The 12,691-nt window shown below is 36.1% G+C and overlaps 1 protein-coding gene across 2 annotated transcripts in view; it reads right to left on the bottom strand.

Annotated features, from left to right (window-relative positions):
- Positions 1–12,691, bottom strand: part of PIP5K1B (phosphatidylinositol-4-phosphate 5-kinase type 1 beta) — a 345,785-nt gene that overhangs the window by 31,211 nt on the left and 301,883 nt on the right. The gene's annotated exons all lie outside the window — the stretch shown is intronic.

Here is a 12,691-nt window from a genome sequence, read left to right as displayed (position 1 = left end):
CTGAAAACACATGAAGAGAAAACACAGTGAATATAACTAACCCCAAACAAGGAGAAAAGAAAAATAACATTACAAATAAGCTGAACTTCTCTAAAGGAGAAAAAAATACGCAACCTAAGAACTCCAGAATCAAATATAAAACATTCTGTTTGTTTTTTTAAAAACCCTTATATTCTATCTTAGAATCAGTACTGTATTGGTTCCAAAGCAGAAGAGCAGTAAGGGCTGGGCAATTCTCTTCCTTCTCATTCTTCCCTCCCAGCTTTCCTGGCTTCTTTCAGGTTTAGAGTTATAAGAAGGCTTTCCTGAGTCCCCTTAATGGCGATGTCTTCCCTTTGATATTATCTTCAATTTACCTCATTTATTCATTCTTGTTTACATATTGTTTCCTCCTCTCCCTCCCTCTTTCCTTCTCCCTTCCCTTTCTGTCTCTCTGTTTCTGTCTCTGTCTCTCTCTTTTCTTTCTATTTTAGGGACAACTCTAAGGCAGAAGGGCAAGGGCCAGGCAAACAGGATTAAGCGTCTTGCCCAGGGTCATAGAGCTAGGAAGTGTCTGGTATCAGATTTAAGCTCAGGTTCTCCCAACTCCAAGCCTGGAGCTCTATCCATTGTGCCACCTAGCTGCCCTATTTGCATGTTGTCTTCCTCCAACTAGATTTTGAGCTTCTTGAAAGCTGAGACTTCTGCTATCCTCTTTCTCTGTATTCTTGTCTAGCACAGTGCCTGTGTTAATCTCTCTCTCTCTCTCTCTCTCTCTCTCTCTCTCTCTCTCTCTCTCTCTCTCTCACTCACACACACACACACCTAATTATATACATACTTCACCCAGAATAAAATATACTGACTGCACATCGTGTGAAACGGACAGACTCCAAGGACTATAACTTTGCTTCTTTAAAGAGCTTCCATGTTAAAGATTTATTTTTCTAACATTATCTTTTTCATCCCAGGCCTCACTTTTGGCTCCTGATCATATCATTTCACTTATTTTTCCTTGAAAATTGCAATTGGAGAAGATTCATGGCTAGTTGAGGATGAGTACTTTGGGACTAATGTGCCTGTGTCTTTCAGGCTATCCCCAAGGACAAAGGAATCATCTTTTAATTCAACAAATACCTACTTAAGGTTCTCCACTGCCTAAAAGGTATTTGTTGATTTCAATGCTTGATTCTTTTTCTTACTCCAAATCTATCATCAAGTCCCATCAATTCTTTAATAATCTCTCAGATTTCTCCTTTCCTTTCTCATTGTAGTTGGCCTGGTCAACTTGATTATTTTAGGTGGGATGTACTCCCTCCACTCTTCATCTTCATATATATATATATATATATATATATATATATATATATATATATATATATATATACACACACACACACATATATATAAATATGTTACATACATATATAATACATTTATTATTTTAAATTTGTTAATATTATATATGATAGAAATGTAAACATACATAAATATATAAATAAAATAATAAATATATATAAGAAAAATAAATATAAATATCATATATATGAAAGTACTACCAAATTAGGCTTCCTAAAATACTTCCCTACTGAAACATCTTTGAGTTCTTTTGTAACTAAAGGGTTTGCTTAATATAAACACTACCTACACGATCCTTTTGCTTTATTAGCTCAGCATTCAAAGTCCTTTGGTCCCAATGTACATCTTTAGCTTTCTCTTTCACTAGTCTCCTATACAAAATTCTCCACTCCAGGCAGGATCATCTGCTTCTTGTTCTCCAAGGTTTTACATTTTCCTGCCTTTATACTTTTACTCACATTTGCCTATGTTTATACCTATGGTCGACCACTCACTTTTGGGCTTTTAGGCTATTTGACTTGTTACCATATTTAATTTTTTATTTAATATTTAATTTTATTCTCTAGAGAAATGTAGGGATATTTTTGAATATTTTGTTTCCAGTTAATAAGATAGCAACCTCTTTCTCATTACTTAATCAGCTCAAGCCTCCATCTAAGTTCTTTAATTATTATTTGTTTAATGAATTTAAGTTATTTAATAAAAGGACAAATCTTTGCCAATGATAATTACTTATATTTCTCTACATAGTAAACCCATTAATTTCATGACTAAATATTGAAATGATTAAACATAAAACTTATTAACACATTCATTTGATGACAACCAGAACAAATAGTTACAATATTTTGTAATGAGAAATGTCATAGCCAGAGCAGCTATAAATTCTCATCAGATGATTTCTTCTTACTTGTAAAAACATAGTCCTGCATCATTCAGTTTCTCTTAAGATGCCAAGTAAAATATCTTTAAAAAAATATTTTTTTTAGATAAAGTTGTAAAGAGATTCATCAGAAAACAGCTTTCCATCTTTCTTCTCTAGCTTTTCTCCAGTCATGGTTGAAAAATTCTCTTCGCCAGGGCATACATCATAGAGTTATCTTTGTTTTTGTTTTTGTTTTAACAATATAACAATTAAGGCAGTTCTAACATGAAAAATTTCCCAGTTTTTTTTGTCTTCTCCACAAACTTCCTATAGGTCTCCACAGCTCAGAAGTTAAAGATACATATTCTTATCTTGACTCCATAAGAAAAAGCACTTCATAATAAGGAATTTTCACTTGTAACTTCTAAAAATCAGCTCAAACTGCCTTTTCTACAACATACCATTTGGCTGTTAAAGATATAGAAACAGCATCTATAGTCTCTGATGGAATGCTGTCTTATAATATATATTTTTCCCTTTCTATTCCTTGCTTATTTAAACTCTACTTTCTTTAGAAAGAAAGACTACCTTAAATCCCACTTTCTCTGGGAAACCAAAATCATCTAGTTGTTCTTTGGTATCCAATAGTATGTATATATGTCTTTTTTCCCCCAAAATACACCATAAGTTTTTTAAAAAGTCACAGATTTAGAGCTGAGTAAAGTCTTAGAGACCATCTAATCCAACCCCTTCATTTTACAGATGAAGAAACTGAGGCTCATGGGGATAAGAGACTTACTTGAGGTCACAGAGATATAAAGGCAGGAGGCAGCTAGGTGGCTCAGTGGATAGACAGCCAGAGAGCCAGTAGGTCCTGGTTTCAAAGTCTGGCCTTAAGTGTATGACTTTGGGCAAGTCAATTAACCCCAACTGCCTAGCCCTTACTACTATTCTGCCTTGGGACCAATACTTAGTATTGCTTGTAAGACAGAAGGGAAGGTTTTTTTTTTTTTTTTTAAAGCATTAAGGCAAGATTTGAACCCATCTTCTCTGATTTCATATCTTATACTTTTTTCACAGTGCCACACTTCCCACTTAATAAGAGTAAAAATTTTGCCTTATACTTCTGTGTATCTTTAGCTTGTTGTGCACAATTCTAGGTGTTCAATAAATAGTATAGTGGAAAGACAGTTGAATTTAGATAAGAAGAATCTGAATCCTAGTTCTACCATTTATTAGCTGTGCCACAATGGACAAGTAAGTTTCTGGCCCTTAGTTTCCTTATCTGTAAAATGAGAAGGGTTGGGTTTGGTTATATCTAAATTTTCTCTGGGCCTTAAGTCTGTTCATTCATCCCTTTCATTAAATATTGCTGACAGATTGCAAATTTTGGGGAATACTGTGTCTTTTTATTTTAAGATTTAATACAAACAAAATAATTTTTAATGCCACTTAATACCACCGGGGAATAAGGAAATGGCTGTTTTTTCTTCAGTTTGATTACTTTTGCACCATGAAAATTCATCAAGACAATGGAAAACAAATTTTTTGCTTCTCAATGACATAAGAAGATTTACATATTGTGGTGGACTCACCTTCCTTTATCTATTTCCAAGGTTAGAACTGTGGTTAGGCAACTGGAGTTTTGTCTAATGTAGAAAGCATTCAGAGTACTCTATTGAGGCATACCTTTTCCCCTAATAAGTCAAGTTTCAGGGCAAGCATTTTCCCCTTTCAATAGCAAATAGTACACTGGTTTACATTTCCTCCCCCCCTGTGGCACTTAGGCCCTAGTGAGCCTGTGATGCCAAACTAACTCAATCCAACTTTCAGTCTTGTTTTTAAAAGAAATGAAAGTATTAGTAGGTTAATTCAATTGACCACTTTTTGTTATAACTCACAACTATTTTCTTTCCTAAATTTAAATTGTTTATGAGTTTGCAAAGGACATTACTTTGAAAACTATTATATTATATAGCAACCAGTATTGCTTGAATTACTCATTGGATGAAAAATAAGGCAGTGAAGTAAGTAAGTAAATACCTTTCCTTTAAATTACTGAGCTATCTTTTCATTATCTTTTGTCCAGAAAATACTTAGTTCATTAAGAAGGAAGAAAGTCATGTTCTTTGCAGAGTAATAATAATAATAATGGCTCCTGACATTTTAAAGATTTATTAAGTGCTTTACATATATTATATTATGCTCACTGAGCTTAGGCTGAGAAGATCTGTATGCCAGGGCTGGCTCTACAACCCTGAATAAGTCACTTAACCAGCTTGAGACCCTACCCGAAAAATTATTCTTATCTGTAAAATGGAAATAATGAGAGTTACACCACCTGCCACAATGGTTGGTGTGAGTACTACATGGATTATTTGTTACTATCTATCTACTAAACTAGCAAGGTAAAAGGAATTGCAGGCAAGGCAAGTAAAATGTAGCACGACTTCTGCCACCCAGAGCAACTTTTCAGATCAGAAAACAAGAGGTTGGAATTGAACTTCAAGTGGTAAGATAGACTATTTGGATGTATCCAAACCCTAGTTTCCCAATTTTGAATGGGGTTGGTTCTTGTTTGTTGTTGTTGTGGGTTTTTTTAAATCTTTGCCTTCTCTCTGTGAACAATTATTAAGATCAGTTCCAAAGCAGAAAAGCAATAAAGATTCACCAATTGGGGTTAAGTCCCTTGCCTAGAGTTACAAAGCCAGAAAGTACCTATGGCTACATTTGAACCCAAGACCTCCTGTCTCTACTGAGTTACCTACTAGCTGCCCCATAGGTATTGGGGGGGGGGAGATAGATAGATAGATAGAGAGAGAGAGAGAGAGAGAGAGAGAGAGAGAGAGAGAGAGAGAGAGAGAGAGAGAGAGAGAGAGAGAGAGAGAGAGAGAAAGAGAAAGGGAGAGAGAGAGAGAGGGGGGGAGAGGGAGAGGGAGAGAGAGGGAGAGGGAGAGAGGGAGAGAGGGAGAGGGAGAGAGAGAGAAATGGAGAGAGAGAGAATGTGAGATGAACCCTTTTGGCAGTCTTGTGAAGTCTATGTATCCCCCTTTTCAGAGTAATGTTTTTAAAAACACAAAATAAAATTCATAGGATTAGAAAAGAAAGCAATCATATTCAAATAGTTACAAAAACAAATTAGAATATTTATTGTTATATTTACTACTAAAATGTTTTCTAATAAAACCAAGTCCATAGACCTCAACTGAACTAGCACAAGTTGGATACAATTCAAACTCCTCAGTGAAGTATTTAAGACCCTCCACAATCTGGCTCCCAAATCCTTTTTGGGGCTTGTGTCACATTATTTCCTCTACTTTCAGCTAAACTGTCCCAATAGAGACAGTCCCCCAATTTGTCATTCCATCTTGCATCCCTTTGCCTTTAGGTGGCTTCTCTGCTATGCTATGAACTCCCATCTCTCCCGGACCTCTTTAAAGTCTTTATATTGTCTTCCTTCAAGACTCAGTTCCACTCTACCCTTACAAAAAGCCTTTTTTGGTTTTCCCCAGTAATACAGGTTTCTTCCCTCCTTTTACTGACTTATCTATGTAAATGCCATATATATCTTCATTAGAGAATATAATCTCCTTAAAGGTAAGCATTTTTGTTCTCTCTTCCTGCACTTATTGAAATGCCTTTCCCATCATATGTGTTTAATAATAATAATAATACCTAATACCTACCTATCTATATATATATATACACACACACACACTATTTAAAGTTTGCAAACTGCTTCTTTAAATGTGTTATATGATAACCACGCACAAAACTGTGAGGTAGGCACTATTATTATTTCATTTTACAAATGGGAATACTGAGGCTGGGAGAGGTTACATGATTAACAGCTGTTAAGCAGGATTCAAACTATGGCATTTCTGACTCCAATTCCAGTACTCTATCCACACCATACTATTTTAGTTGTCTATTTCTTAATATTTGTTGAATCAAGAAAGGCTTTTACTTTGGAAGCACATGAAAGTAAATTTATGAAACCCAGTTCTACTGTGTATGAATGAACATACATATGTTAATTTTTACTAAATTATTCTAATAAAATATAAAAGAGTTGTTAAAGTAAAAAAAAATCAAGTACAGGAATAAATCATAAAACTTGACTATGAGTACAAAAGAAACTAAGTTCAGATTCTTCCTTTCTTATAGGTGTCCCCAGAGATGAGAGACAAACTGTTCTATAACAGGTTTCATTTATGTGTCTAGGCTACAGATCAATTTAGAGTTCTCTTTCTCATCAGCTCTGGCATTTGGGAATATTCTGGTGGCTGTCCTGTGGGTTTTTTAAAAGTGTTCATCTGATCTTCTGGGCACTGTGCCAATTTGGATTTAATTCCTGTTTACTTTTGCCTAGTGATTCCAAGATTTTGCTTGGGGGTAGTCATTTATAAACCACCAAGCCATCTCTCTCAAAGGAAGATTTTATCCTGAAAAGTCAATAAGTCCATTGAAAAGACCAGAACATTTACTATTTACTTGTACATTTAGAAGGATTGGAAGGATTGTTTTTCAGAAGTAACACAATTTAATATTTTAATACTGGATGTTTCCAATCTTTTCTTTCTAAAATATTTTATTGATGCTCCTCTTTTTAATTTTTTAAATATTTATTTATTTATAAACCCTTACCTTCCATCTTGGAATCAATACTGTGTAGTAGTTCAGAGGCAGAAGAGCAGTAAGGGCTAGGCAATGAGAGGTTTAAGTGACTTGCCCAGGGTCACACAGCTAGGAAGTGTCTGAGGCCAGATTTGAACACCTAGGACCTCCCATCTCTAGGCTTGGCTCTCAATCCACTGAGCCACCTAGCTGCTCCCTCTTTTTTTAAAGAAACATTATTATCATGTCATGGTGATTCTCTCTATACTCCAAGCATCTTTCATTGTTTTAAGTATGGACTAGCAAAACCAATCAACACATTGATTTGTATCATTCATTGTCCTAGTTATGTCTAAAAATACATATCCATGTTCTTTGTTTTTAACATTGCCAAAGTTTCTTCTATTATTCCTCTCTTTCTCCTTCTAGGGAACCATTACCTAAAGCAAATATTTAAAAAAAATAAAGGAAAAAGAATGAGGAGAGAAAAGATAAAGCAAAACTTGTAAATATATTGAAAAAGTATAAAAATATATGCAAAACTCTATACCCATAGACATTTCCCCTCTACAAAAGAATGGGGTGAGGATGTCTTTTTAGATTTTTTTATTTGGGGACTTGCTTGTTCTTCATAATTTTGCAACATTTATTTTTGAGAGTTTTGTGGTTCTTTCCATTTACATTGTTTTAGTCATCATATATATACTTTTCTTGGCTCTGCTTATTTTCCTCTACATCAAATCATAAAAGGAATGCTCTTATTTTTATATTTTTTAAGCCAGTTTTCTATATATCTTGGACATCAGACTTTTAACAGATAGTAGGTGCTTCAAAGTTGCAGAATACAGTTTCCCCATGCCCATTAGCCCCATGCTTTGGAACTTGCCAGATTATCTGATGCAAAGACAAACATAATTTCTATCTAACTGCATAGGGGCCAATTTCTGACACTCAGTTCTGCTGTTTCACAGACTCATAAATCATAGGAACAGAGATTCACAGCTAAAATGGATCTTTGAGATCAACTCAGCTGCCACCTTGCCACCCTCACTTTACATCTGATAGTAAGACCCAGATAACTGAAGTGACTAGAACAAAGTCACTGAGGTATTAATAAGAAGCAAAGAGAAGATTCAATGCCCTGTCCTCCTTCCATATCCAACATATTTTTCACTATTCCACACTGCCTCCCCTCCTGGTACGCAGAGAAACTACTAATACTCTCTCCACTCTCAAATCTGCAGAAATCAGAAGAACCTCTCTCTATATGAGCTCTACCTTTCCTTGTTCCTTTTGGAGGGCAGAATAATATGATATACACAGTGCTGGCTATCAAGTTTTTTGTTTTTAAAATCCATCTGAGTCAAAGCTCTCCCAGAGGCAGACACTAATGGCTCTCTGATGTCACATTGGCTTTTCTGTCATTTACAAAAATGCTTATTTCTGTTACCAGCAGCATTAGTCTAGCCTCATCAGCCAACATTAGCCTTGCAGGAATGCTGAGAGGAGTCATCAATAATCTTCCCAGGCTGGAACACTCTGATTTCCCCTTGCAAAACTAATGAGTGCTTTATGGCTTGTCTCTTGCCGCATATGTTCAGGGAACATGCGGTACTAACCTCAGTTCTTTCCCTCCCAATCATCCTGTCCTTTCCTCTATCTTTCAGCATGGTCTTGTCTTTCCTTAAGTAAAACAGGATACATGCCCTATATTTCTTTGATCACCAGATGGTAAGTTTCTTGTCCCATTTGGACTTATGATTAGATCTGCTTGCACAGACAGATTCATTAGAACATGACTTGACAGTATAGAAGAGGATGTTGAAGATTTCTTTACTTCTGGAGGAAAAAAACAACAACCATGAACATAGTCTACCTTCTTCTTATATTCCTATAGATGTTTATTCTTAAATGATCAGATTATAGCCCCAGGATTGCAAGGAGCTCCAGAGGCCATTTACTCTAATCCTTTAATTTTATGGAGAGGAACCCGAGATCAAGGAAGTTATTATTTGTACAGGGTCATGAGAATAATTAAATGTTCTGGTTGGAACCCTGTCTTCTAACTCCAGACTCTGTTCTCTCTGCTGTACCATGCTGACCCTAAGGCTTAGAACATCTCCTGTGGATGTTGTGGTCCATCCCCATCAGAACAAAATGAAAGGACTGCTATACAAAAATAAATATCCAGTTCAGATTAGATAACAGAATTTGAATTTAATCTAACCAGCAGAGTTTTATATTTAATAGATGGATAGGTAGATACTCAGATAAAGCATTTATAAATTCTTGCTTACAATGAGCCAAGGATTATACTAAATACCGGAATGAATATAAGCAAGCAACATAACCCTTGTCTTCAAAAAGCTTACCTTCTAAAAAAAAAAAAAGCTTGCTTTCTAATGGAGTAAGACCACATATAAAGGCTGAGAAGACTAAGACTGATTCTATGTCATTTTCTTATTGACTCTATTTAGTTAATTGATTTGTTCTGTAACTGCTTTTGTCCTGTATTTGTTTACATCCTGGTTCTCTGTCTCTGAACTTAGTTCCCAATTCAGCTGGTCTGTAATGGGCTAAATTCAGAAATCCTGTTCTCTTGGTAATTATTCTATTCTTGTGTTAAGGAGTTCTGTTGACCTTGGGTGGACTTCAGGGAATCTGGCCCACTTTCTATACACCATCACAACATTTTTCAAAAATGTCTGGTTTGCTATCCAAAAAAAATCTTGGCCATTATCTTGCAGGTGCTCTAAAACAATGACCACTTCTTTGCCTAAGGGGGAGGAAAGATTTATTGCTAGCTCCTCATTACCAAACTTCTAACCAATCATATTGTACCCTGTGCCCCAGTTATGTAACCAATCATATTATCTTCAGTCCCATGATGTTTCCTACCCTGTTCTGTTTTTTGTTCTGTATTCCCCAAAAACTTGTTTTAAAAACTGTTCCCTTCATTCAGGATCTGAAGCTAAGATCTTATTTACTGGTAGAGCCACACATTACTAATGAATTGAATGTATTTGAAACTCTTGTTCCTCAGTTGACCTTATTTTAACTGTTACAAGGGAATCAGAAAGGGATGGGGAGGTGGCATGCTGTGAAGTTGGCTAGGGAGTGGTGTGGAGGCTTCAGTAAAATAAGGTGAAAGCTAATCAGTTGGAGCCAGGGGACCCAAAGGAGAAGTCCAATGTGAGTTAAAAGGGAGATAAGGATGATGTTGAGAGTATAGGCAAGATAGCAAAGATATGCCTGGGAAATGGGACAAACAGGACCTGAGAAAGTTATTGATGGGAGTAACTCATTGTTGGGACTTGGTTAGGCATGAGCAGCAGTAGGAAAGAGAGTTCAAAGATAGACAATAGTGTATTCATTCGATGCCTGGTTACTTATTCCAGGGGTACAAATTTCAGTTCCATTTCAAGTGGTCCTAGCTCTTTAGGATTTCTGGACACATCACTTCAATTTAGTGCATTTCAACTTGACAAGCATTTATGATACCAGTAGTCATTAGCAGTCACTAAAATGTTAATTTCTGTAAAGGGCGACTGAAAAAGGCTAAATTCTGAGTAGCCAGCATCAGAGATTTCATTTTAAGTTTGTGTTCCAACCAAGAGGAAAAATTGGCCCTTTCTTGAGCTGTCAGGCAGTTTTTTTTATCAGCCTGGGCTTTGATATTAATTAGTAAGAGCATGAGTTTTCAAGTCAACTAACTTAGAGGACCACTCCACTCCACCCCCAGGCTTCTGGGTCAAAGATGATGCTTCTATGCCTAAGGTACAGAAGCCCTACACTATTCTTTGATGCAACCCCTCCAGTTGGATATAGTGCAGTGAATATTTCTAAACCAATTCAAGGATCCAGAAAAGATATTAATTGCTTTGAAGATCAATGTATTTGTGATAGTGCTTCTGATGTTGGAGAAGCGAGATCATTTGCCTCCAATAGATTCTTATGGCACAAATGGCACTTTGAAGTTGATAAACTCGTCATTGCCAACATTGTTATTTCTAATTAAATGAAATTAAAGTTGCTAATGAAGTCAGCAAGGACTTGGGAGACACAAATGGTGGTCTCTGCCCTAAACAGAATAAATATTTGCCAAGAGCTTTGAAATAAAGATGCTTCCAGTCCTTGAAACTATACCTTAGGGACTATGAGATCTTTCTATCTGACTTACAGCATAAAACTTCCATATGTGTAATGCCTCTGGAAAAGCATTTCCACTGATAAAATTACTAATTCCTAATATTGATCCAATTGAGAAGTGGTAAAAATTATCTTTTTTCAGTGTTCAGTAACTATAGCTATAGGACCCGTAGGAACATATTCAAGGTTGCATCTCCTTGGGGAATACTTCCCAGGACACTAACAAGGAAGCAATCCCTGAGGAGATGCAACCTTGAATATGCAAGAGCTGGAAGGCAAGGGCTAGAAACTGGTGGCTAGATGGTGCAATTTTAGAGTGCTGGCCCTCAAGTCAGGAAGATTCATCTACCTGAATTGAAGTCCAGCCTCAGACTCTTTCTAGCTGTATGGTCCTGGGCAAGTCATTTCATTCTATTTGTCTCCATTCCTTATTTGTAAAATAAGCTGGAGAAGATAATAGCAAACCTTTTCAGTATCCAAGCAAGGCCTAGATAGGATCACAGAGTCAGACATGACTGAAATAAACCAACCAACAGATCTGGAAGCATCTTTATTCCAAAGGCTCTTGGTTTCAGGACTGTTTCCATTGAACACTGAAGGGAGTTGTAGTCAAGGCTGAGGTAGAGGTCTGACTTTGGCATATGCTGCATCCTGTCTCTCCATCAGGATGCTTTGTGCTTCAGCCTAATCATTATCCTTCTATATAGCATGTCAATGATTCAATTCCCAGAGCCAATGCATCTGAGTCAGGCATTTCCTTAACTGCAATGGGAAACACATATTTAGCATTTCTATATATTTCAATGGATTTCATGGATGTGCGTAATCCTTCCAAAGAAACAGATCACAAGCCAATAGTTTCTGTTAATCTTTTACTTTTGTCCAGATATTCCTATAACAGTTTTCAGAAGATGATTACCTTTTTACTACTTCTGACCAATTCTTCATTTAAAATTCATGGCAGCCATCCAACTCTATTTCCTTTTGGTACTGAGGCATATTGTATGTTAACAATGTCCGTCCAAGATTTGGATATTGAGACATATACTCTGCATCAATTGTCTATCATAATCTCTCCAATAGGCATGTTTCATCCACATATTTATCTTGGGTGGATAGTTAGGTCCAATTATTTTTAGTGAGGATAAGATCTCATTTTGGAGGCTTTACAATGTTCCAGGGTTTGATGCAATCAGAATGACATCATTCACAAGCGGGAACATCTAAGGCTTTTAGAACCCTGGAAAAAGAGCTTTACTCATATGACGGCAAGAGATGTAATTGAAGGAAGAAACTTCACCTGGGCAAACAATTTTCTTTGTTAATTTTTCTTCTTTCTTTTCCTATATCCTATTCCCTCACCAATCTAGAATTGAAAAGTTCATTTGGTTCAATCCATCATTTTACAACACTGAGGCTCTGGGAAGTTTAGAGACTTGCCTATCCAAGGTCATACATGAAATAAACATCAGATTTTTTATTTGAACCTAGGTCCTCTGACTCCATAGCTAATGCTATTGCCATAGTTCCACCATCTTGGGAAAATCACCATCTCATTTTTTTCATCTCTAGTAATGAACTTACCAATAAGAAAACCTTTAACCTTCACACAGAGGCTTATATATTGGGTTCTCAAACAACAATGTCAGAAATAGCCATGATGAAAATATTTTAGAAGATAGCTCCTTTCAGTTTCTTTAATTATAAAATATGGGGCAGCTA

Source organism: Monodelphis domestica, chromosome 7, assembly GCF_027887165.1.
Source record: "Monodelphis domestica isolate mMonDom1 chromosome 7, mMonDom1.pri, whole genome shotgun sequence".
Classification (NCBI taxonomy): domain Eukaryota; kingdom Metazoa; phylum Chordata; class Mammalia; order Didelphimorphia; family Didelphidae; genus Monodelphis; species Monodelphis domestica.
The sequence above is the reverse complement of the archived record's forward strand: the minus strand, read 5'-3'. Positions and strand labels throughout refer to the sequence as shown.